The 9,458-nt window shown below is 38.3% G+C and overlaps 1 long non-coding RNA gene and 2 other non-coding genes across 5 annotated transcripts; all 3 read left to right on the forward strand.

The window, feature by feature from the left end:
- Positions 1-4,646: 4,646 nt before the first annotated feature.
- On the forward strand, positions 4,647-9,458 carry LOC140325827 (uncharacterized). 3 transcript variants are annotated; one of them, XR_011919735.1, is made up of 7 exons: positions 4,647-4,713; positions 5,486-5,552; positions 6,706-6,777; positions 7,011-7,099; positions 7,720-7,740; positions 8,462-8,514; positions 9,259-9,458. It is a non-coding gene; the product is annotated as an uncharacterized lncRNA (long non-coding RNA). The 3 variants fall into 3 exon arrangements; XR_011919736.1 differs by having other exon boundaries at positions 4,699-4,717; XR_011919737.1 differs by lacking the exon at positions 5,486-5,552 and having other exon boundaries at positions 4,694-4,713.
- On the forward strand, positions 7,511-7,583 carry LOC140327899 (small nucleolar RNA SNORD65). Its single transcript, XR_011920183.1, has one exon. It is a non-coding gene; the product is annotated as a small nucleolar RNA SNORD65 (small nucleolar RNA).
- On the forward strand, positions 8,320-8,391 carry LOC140327889 (small nucleolar RNA SNORD49). The gene has a single exon (XR_011920174.1). It is a non-coding gene; the product is annotated as a small nucleolar RNA SNORD49 (small nucleolar RNA).

Raw genomic sequence — 9,458 nt, forward strand, 5'->3', positions numbered from 1 at the left:
GGAAAAAACAATCTGCCGAAAGAACGGGCCGTATATTGGGGTTAGAGGAGCGGCTGATTAAGTCCATTTGTCATGTTAGGCTCCCAGCTGCCTCCAGTACATTTCGCTCTTTATCTCATATCCCGTTCTGTATTATTTCATCTCAGCCGTCTCTCATCAATTTTCTCACCGGGAAATTGTGTTTGTTGTCTGGTTCTTTTATCCCTTGCTTACACCACAGAAAATTCCTGCAGTGCGAGTTATTAATATTATCCTTTATTCCGACTTGAGCACAAACACAACACAGGGGAGCCCAGACAGCAACATGCTTAGTACTTTACTAATGGAAAAGTTACAAAGAGGCGCAGCCCCATCACCCTCAATTTAATGCTAATGTTACTGCTCTAAAAAAAAGGGCAATGGTTAACCAAAAGTTACATTTTAAAAGAATTAAAATGTCAGATCAGTTTTACCATGTTAATGTCATTTCAAAATTTACTTTCAATCTTATTAAATCTTCGATCTTAAAAAAATATTTTTTTTTATTAGGAAAAAGGTTTTTTTTAACATTTTTGTACAGATAAAAAAACAAAACCGAAATGTACAGAGCACCTATTGGATTGCTGGACAATATAAAAACAAAGTGCTATTGAGCTCAGCCTGCAGTAAATATACCTCCAATAAAACATACAGTTAAAAACTGTGCATAGTATAATTTGTATATAAATCTAATCGGTAAGCACTGGAAAAAATATAACTTAACCAATTGTGTTCAAGTAAGCATATATATAAACAACAAAAAAATTAAAAAAAAGAAAAAAAGAAAGAAAAAAAGAGAAACAGAATTCAGAGAAAACAGGTACTTCCAGTTTTAAAGTGACAACTATCCATCCCTTTCTCTCCTTTGTGCTTCTGTGTTGTCACCCTGCCACATTGGCTTTCAATGGAGAAGTCTAATGAACTCGTACTAAAGTGCCCACATGATCCATAAATATTTTGAGGACCATTTCAGACTTATGGTGAGCTGTGGCGTTCTGCTGTGCAAATAGTTCTTTTACATGGCTGCAGTAGATCCCAGGAGTAGCTTTGGGCCACATAGATGGTCTTTGAAGACTTGCACTACAATGTGGTTGCCTTGCACCCAATAGCAAAAAACTTTGTGGTTTTACAGTTTTTGCTTTGGGGTGTCTATCACAATCCTAGTCAATGCTAATCAAAGTGATTGGGAGGGGTGGCAAAGCTCCCAACTCATTGCACTTTGTAGATCTCTATGCTTAAATCCTATATTAAGTTTTTTTGGGGTTTTTTATTGCTGTTTGTGTCTCTTTTTGGAAGATGTTCCCTGTCTGTCCATTCTGCTGACCGTTATCACTTGTCATCAGAAAAGAAATATAAGAAAAATCTGCCCAATATTGCTGCTTTGGGGAGATTTCTTCTCATCTCCTGTTGCCTCTTTAGAACAGGAAGTGAAGAGAAATCTCCCCGATTGAATGCAAAGCTGCGATTGATGTTTTTTTTATTGAACGAGCCCCTTATGGTGAATATAAAGACAAAACCAGATAAAAAAATGTGTTTTTGTGAGAGCATGACTGGTCCAGCAGCCCAACCCAAATTACAGAAATTCCAAGTACTTGTAAATATAAAGTAGGAAAGAGGGAGTTTTTAGCAGTGTTTGGATATCCATTTCCATTAATAATGGTCTTGGGAGAGATATCTCAGCGGTGAAACATGGGGGTTGGGAGGAGCGCCAGCATGATATTACAGATCCGAGCCATGATTGTGCCTTTATCTCTCAATAGGAGGTTAATCTTCCATTTAATTTCTAATTAACCGTCTGCTTAATGGCCCAGCAATATGCAAAGTCTAAAATCTCATTATCTCTCCATATCAGCAGTTGAGCATCTCCAGCCCCTGGCTGTCCTTACCGCTGCCAAATTCGTTTAACTTTGTTGACAGCTACTCTCAAATAATGCATGAGAGCCGCTTTCTGGAGCCCCATCATATTTATCATTTTATGGTAAGACACTTTGATTTACAATAATAACAATTTAACTGCTTGCTTGGGAACATGTGCAAAGAATAGAGTCTTTAAAGTATTGTTTTGCTGCCACCCAGCGTTCAAATGGTAGTACTACAGAATACTAATATAAAGGGACTCCAAAGATTGAAGCCGTCCTCTGTACATAAAGCTCTGCTGCCGCTCAGTGTCCTAATAGTGGAATTACAAGCTAGCTGAAAAATGTGTAAGGGAAATATAAAACAAAATATAGGGGAGGGGTATTTACATAATACTTATCTGCTACTTAGTGTCTAAATGGTAGTAAGACAAGCTAGCTAAAAATGTGGGTGGGGGGTGGGTGGGGGGGCTTTACATAATACTCTGCTGCCACTTAGTGTCCAAATGGTAGTACTACAGAATACACTTTTCTAACGCAGAGTTTCTCTCACAGGGTTCCTCCAGCGGCTGCTAGATGTTCCTTGAGCAATAAGCAATTTGTGCCTCTCGGTCGGTTTAAGTGACAGAAATGATCTTTTTTAGCTATCTGTAAGGGTTGCATTTTCCCCACTTCCCAGCAATGTAAGAAGCATTCTTCCCACCACCACCACACTAATGTACTGTGAGTTGTGGATATAGTATTAATTATAGCGGGGATTCCCTAACACTTGAAAAGGTCAAGAAAGGCTGGCCTAGGGCTTTCAAAAACAAAACACACAGTGGTGTTCACATAAATCTGTTCTGCCACCCAGTGTCCACATGGTAGTACTACAAGCTAGCAAAACAAAGTGTGTAAAATAAATATAAAACAATGCACGGGAGGGAGGGGTCTTACTGGGCTGCCACCCAGTGTCAAAATGGTTGTACTACAAATCCAAAGAAATGGGTAGGATAAACATAAAACAAAACATATTGGGGGTCTTTTGCATGATACTTTTTTTCCAGTGTTCAAAGGGAATACCACAAGCTAACAATACGTGGGAGAAATATAAAACAAAACATGGGCAGCATGGTGGCTCAGTGGTTAGCACTCTGGCCTTTGCAGTGCTGGGTTCCAGGTTACTGTGTTAATGACATATGACTGAGGTAGGAGCATTAGATTGTGAGCCCCTTTGAGGGACAGCTAGTGACAAAACTCTGGTCTTTGTACAGCGCTGGGTAATATGTTGGCACTTAAAAATACTGAATAATAAGAACATGGGAGGTCTTTATACTTGGTATACTTTATACTTATACATGGTAAAAGTTCAAACCTATAATGTGTAAGATAAATATAAAGCTAAACATGAAGGGTGTACATATTACTCTGCTGCCACCCAGTGTCGAAATGATAGTACTACAAGCTAAAAGTGTAACATTAAACAAAACATAGGGAGAGGTCTTTACCAAGTACTCTGCTGCCACTCAGTGTTAAACTGGTAGTACTACAAGAAAAAAAAAGCCAACTACAGTAAGGCAGTGATTTTCAACCACTGTGCAGCAGCACACTAGTGTGTTGTGAGATATCTTCATGTGTACCATAACAAACGATCCAATTACCAATGTTGAGTGTCTGTGCTGTAGTGACTGTCAGAGTAATGTAATACTCTTCCATGTCAGTGGGTGGCAGTAGGTAGCTTTTTTGCCTTGTTTATTCTTAGAGGCAAGAGAATTAGCTACATAGTGTCATTTTGTAACATTTTTGATTTGTGGAGTGCCGCAGGATTTTTTCAATGTAAAAAATGTGCCATAGCACAAAAAAGGTTAAAAAGCACTGCAGTAAGAATTGAGCCATGTATAGGCATCAGTTACTGACATTACATTAGAATAAATTAGTCTTCACAGACTGTTTCTCCAGTGGCTGGATTAGTCAGAAATCAATCCAAGATACCTAGCTCTGCTCAGGAGCAGTAAACACAGTATTTTATTTATTGTGGGCCTGAACATCATTTGATCTGGCATTACTCAGGCGACTTGTGTTCCTTAAAGTGTAAAATTTTGGCAATTTTGTTGTTACATTCCAGGAGAGCCCCTTATGACACATGCCCTATCCTGGGCATACCCAGAAGGAGCAGTCTGCAGTCTCCTGGGGTATGTGATGTATGTATTCCAGGATGATATATACATTATATAAAGAGTTAGTTAACCTTTTAAATAATATTCAAAGTTGCAGGGATAGGTCCACTTTATCAGGTTCCAAAGTGGTATAGGCTTTTATAAGTGTAAAAAAAAAACATGCCATGCTAATGTAATATAAAATACAGCAAAATGCAAGGACTGCTCTTGATATTCTATTGTGCTGCCATCCAGTGTCTAACTAGCAGTACTGCAGGCTACGTTTGTCTAAAAATTGTAAAAAACAAAAATCCCCACCTCCACCCAGTGTTCCATTTTTGGGTACTAAAAGTTAACACTTTTCCCATTTTATAAAGAATACTCTGCTGCTACCCAGTGTCCAATTTGTAGTACTACATTCTAAATTCGTTTAAAATGTCAATTCAAACGAGACTGTTTATTTTATTTAAAACCGAGTAGTATTGACTCCTCTTTAATACTTTCAAACAGTTACAATACGAAAAATAGTAAATTGCATGCTTCTATCGTATCAGACAGGAGTCAATGGCTACCATAGAGTGAAACTACATTTCCCATAATACCACGGGAAGTCTCGCGATGACTGTGTGCGGGATTTGGTGGCCTTATATAAGAAATGTACGGCAGCGTGCTGTCTCTTCTGTCCTCATGGCAGCTTGGATATGGTAGGTGAGCTATGGTGGGCAATCTGCTGGCATCCACATCATCTGCACACCTAGGGTGGGAATTCGTGCTCGGGGCTTTGTTCTGGGTTTACCATCCATGAGGTTCTTGTTATATTTTATGTGTTTAGGATTAGTTTGAATTTTTCTTTGTATAGTATTTCCCTGATGTTTGTAGATTTGTTGGTCATTAGACATTTTATTTAAAAAAAAAAAAAAAAACTGCACTGTTTTGTTTGTTGACCATCTGTAAATGTAAATTGGTTTTCATTGATCTGAGGGCCAATGGTGCATTATGTGACATTTGGCTCCTTGGTGGTAGTGTTGGTTTGCCCTTGGGCCTCCTATGCATTGGGGCTGCTGCTAGGGGTAATGATGGGGGTGCCATACTTGTATAACACCAAGATAGGATGATTGCACAAAGACTTTCTTCTTTGATGGCAGCACCTAATAGAAGCTGCTTTTGTCCTACAACAGGGCAATGACCCAAAGCCACCCCCAACCCATACAGACAGCTGGTTTTGGGTGGGATTGGTGCAATAGTTGTCAAATATCAACCCTATTGAAATATTTGAGCAGCCTGACCAACAAATAGTAAGAGTTGTCCATCCATCCAAACCATGGAAGGTTTTCCTGGAATCAGCCCAGATTTACATGTAGAATGTCCACTAATTTGTATTGGCTGCAAATGGAGAATTCCTTGACAAAAGTAAAGTTTTACAAATCAAAACTGGATAACAAATATGTCTAACTAATGTAAACTTTTGAATTGCAGTGTATGTAATGATGAGCCTAAGGGGAAGATGGGGGGAAAAAATGACCCCGGGATGAACCCAAGTTTGGTATGTGTCAGTATCTTAATTTGTATATATTTTTTTTTTTTGCTATCAAAATGATAAGTTGCTGACACTCCAGTCTAATAAATAGTCACAAAAGGGTTGCTGGACCCGGCAGCTTTCCTGACATATAGCTTGGTGATGGAAGTAAAAATTGTTATACCCAAGGGGTGAGGTTTCATAGTGTTGCCAAGCCTAGATTTTAAAATCTTTGTATATGAAAAGAAAAAGCAGAGTGGCTTTTTGGAGCCAACATTCAGAACAGTGTTAAGTAGTGAAAATGGACTCAAAGTCTAGTCTAACTAGACAAAGTCCACCTGTGCTAAACAGCAAGTCTTTAGGTGAAGGGCTACAATAAAACAAAACGATGTGCAATATTGTGTTTTTTGTCTCAGCTTTCTTTTCATATAGCGTGGTGACCCTGTGCTTTACTCATTCAGGGATAAGTAGAATTCTGTTTGTTCCCAGTGGACTCATGTGATCGGATTCCACTTCAGTGCTCCAGATACTCTACTTCCCCCTTATCCCAGTAGGCAATTCTCAAAGTTAACGTAGAAGTTAACCCAATACAAAAAAAAATCACACTTGCCTTCAATCCTGCAGATCAGTCTTTCTGTCAGGAGGTTTTTGTTTTGTTTTTTTTGTTTTTTTTTTGCATTTAAAACACTAACAAATAAATTTTTTTACTTTAAATTAAAGGGTTGTCCACCCTTTTATGTAATGTAAAAATTCTGAGTTTAGGTACACTTTAATAGCTGGAAGGTACAGGATCTGGGGCTTATACTAGATTGGGCTCTATTCATGGAGTACAATGCTGTAGCAGCCCACATACATCAGGGAGTGCTGGAGGAGTTCGCTTATAAAATGACAGGCCCTGCACCATTTGTAGAATGAAGGAATTTGTGGTTATCCTTGAGATCATACAGCATTGTATGTCAGAATAGTGTAAGGGTGCTGAGTTTCCCTTAATCAGAGCTTTGGGTGCTGGGTGTCAATATCAACACTGAAAGGGTCAAAGAATGCAGTGGCTCTAGGTGCTGCTAATGTCTGCCAGGTGTATGTAAAACATTTATGTTTTTTTGAATGACACTTCTGATCAGTACCTGTTGCTGGTTTGTTGGATATTTTGTGTATTCTTACCAGTTTTGTCCTTTTACAGGAGGATGATGGAGCTTGGTGGTAACTAATGTTAGTCCAGAAGGCAAGAAGATGGCCAGTAAAGCTTTGCCAGGTATGAACCACATAGAACCTTTATTAATTTCCTTAACAAAGAGCCAATGATGCTTGTTATCCCTGTCTGATAAATTCAACCGTGAGGACAAAATCTTTTACTGATGGCTCTAGAACAATTAATAAATGTTAATGCCTGAGATTGCCAAGTGCAGACTTTTGAGGCAATGAAGCAGATGGTTTCTTGTTGGGCCACTATACAAATTTTTTTAACTGAGTTTTTATTCTTTATAGGAACCCTCATAATGAGGACTTGAATAACCAGTCACAGAAATCATCATGGAGGGCACCTGAATGTCCAGTCACACCACTTCTGATTTAAGGTATACATCTTTCAAATGGTTTTAGGCTGTCACTGCATGAATTCTGTTTATTAGATTTGCCATATAACAAAAATAGGCAAAACATGCAGCTTACCAGAATTCGGTTACCAGGTCTACTTTTGTCTGCACTTAGAATAAGTGTTTAGTTTTTATCTAAAATTGCCAAATATGGCACAAATATAGTTTAGAAAAGTTAAGATGCACTTAGTACTGTTTTAATACTAGGCTTTATTTATAATCTTGGCCCCTATTCGATAAACCCGTGTGGCATAGATTGGAATATATGGCTGGTGCTATGCACATGTAATGTTTTCAATTGACTTTAAAATTTTTGTGCAGATCTGGAGAGCCCATGTGCACAGATCTATTATCTGCAGAGGTTTAAACTTATCTCAAGCAGGTATAAGTGTGCGGTGATGATACAAAACCTGAAATAGCTGGAATTACCGTCAGATTGCTGGTGGTGAGAAGGGTTCCTCTGAGCACACGGTTCTGTACACAAGTAGAAATGTTTATTGCACACAAAGGGTTTGGAAACCCCATGTAAAAAGGATTTTCTAAAAATGTAGTAAGAATTAAATTTTCTCTAGTAATTTGTTTATCATTTTGCTGTTTTCCAGGTCAAGCTAGGTTGAATTCTGGTAAGTTTAATTTGTCATTCTAAAGTTATATACTAATTTTTAAAGCACCAAAAAGCAGTGTCTCTGCTTAAGACAGAAGCAGGGCTTGGTTAAAATCTTTAATATGGGGGCTTCAGAGTAGGCTGGGAGGTTAATGGGTGTAAATGCTTATTTAAGTTCCGCAGGCCTAAAGTTTTGCTTGGCTGGTTCTTGTAGCGCCATTTTCCCTATGTATACAAAGTCATTCTAACAGGACTAGAAGTATCAGGACTGCCATTAAAAGCCTCCTACTAGAAATATGGCTGAGGTGTGGTTATCTGACACAGTATCATACTTTACAACTTTCCTCTACTTTTGATTTTGGCTGGGGCAGAGTCAATCTTCAATAAGTGTCCCCTAAAATAAGCAGGCTGAAAGGGTGGTCTGCTTATGAAACTTCCACTGGTTATCAAGGAGCATGAATGATTTAGCCTTCTATTGATGTGGCATTGGTGCCAAGAAATCTGAAGATTGTGGTTTACAGTAAATGGCAAGCTAGAAATTACATTTTATCCAGATGCATTAGAAATGGGTTTTGAGTGTATTTAATATTTCATGGTGTTACATGATGAGATTCAGGAAATAGGAAGTGCCGTCAGATGCGAGAACTGACGATATTATCCTGCTCTGATCAGCACCCAATGTCTTATGTAGCATATCACTTATGTATTCTATAGCTTACAATTTAATTTTTTTTTTCCAGTGGTAACTCAATCCAGAATGCAAGAAGGATGGCCAGTGAAGCTATGATGTCAGGTATGAGTGCATAGAACTTTCTTTATATTGGAGCCAATGATGCTTGTTATCCCTTTCTGATAAACTCAGCCGTGAGGACACAATCAATTACTGATGGCTCTAGGACAATTAATAAATGTTAATGCCGGACATTGCTGAAGTACAGATCAATGAAGCATTTATGTACCTTTTGTGCTTTAGACATTTTAATGTTACTGTGAGACTATACCTGTATGGTCACTAATGCGAACTTTTAGTCTTGGTTTGCTTTGGCATCATGTCTTGTTGCTGCAATACAAAATCCCTATGGTGTGCTGCAGGTCTACAAATAAAAATCTATACTCTGAATTGGATATTCCCTAAACATTTGTGGTTCAGCAGACAGGCAATGTAACTATATGGTCTGTTCAATAATGCAAGTGTAAACCCAGCTCTAAATATCATACCCCTTAAACAGTGTCCACATGCAGTCTTATATGTAGACATGTTCCCACTTAATGAGCCTTGAAGCTTGGGGCATGGAAAATTGCTGGCATATGTGGCTGTGCTGCAGCTTTCAAGAAATCTAGATGTTTCACTGGATTTGGGATGATATTGTAGTTTGGCAGTTCAGAAATGTCTGAGCACCTTGTAGGGTGTGATAAAAAGTTTAATATCTAGTACATATTTGCTTGAAGTGGCTTACTGGAAAGCATAGTTACATGGCATGACTTTGGTTGTAAGGTTTGTGATCATGCATTAATTCTTACTTTTTACCTTTTCTAGATGTACATGTATTAAAGAGGAGAGCAGTTCATCTTTCTTGAAGATGTGAATACTTTGCTGAATGTGATCTTGGATTCTTAGTTCAGTAATGTCTGTACAGATTTGTTTAAATTGAGATTGTTGATAGTGTAACAGTATTGTGCTGTCAAGTTTCTCTACTGTTGGCTTTTTTTATCAATAAAGCGATTGGTGTAAACAAA

This window comes from Pyxicephalus adspersus, chromosome 3, assembly GCF_032062135.1.
Source record: "Pyxicephalus adspersus chromosome 3, UCB_Pads_2.0, whole genome shotgun sequence".
Lineage (NCBI taxonomy): Eukaryota > Metazoa > Chordata > Amphibia > Anura > Pyxicephalidae > Pyxicephalus > Pyxicephalus adspersus.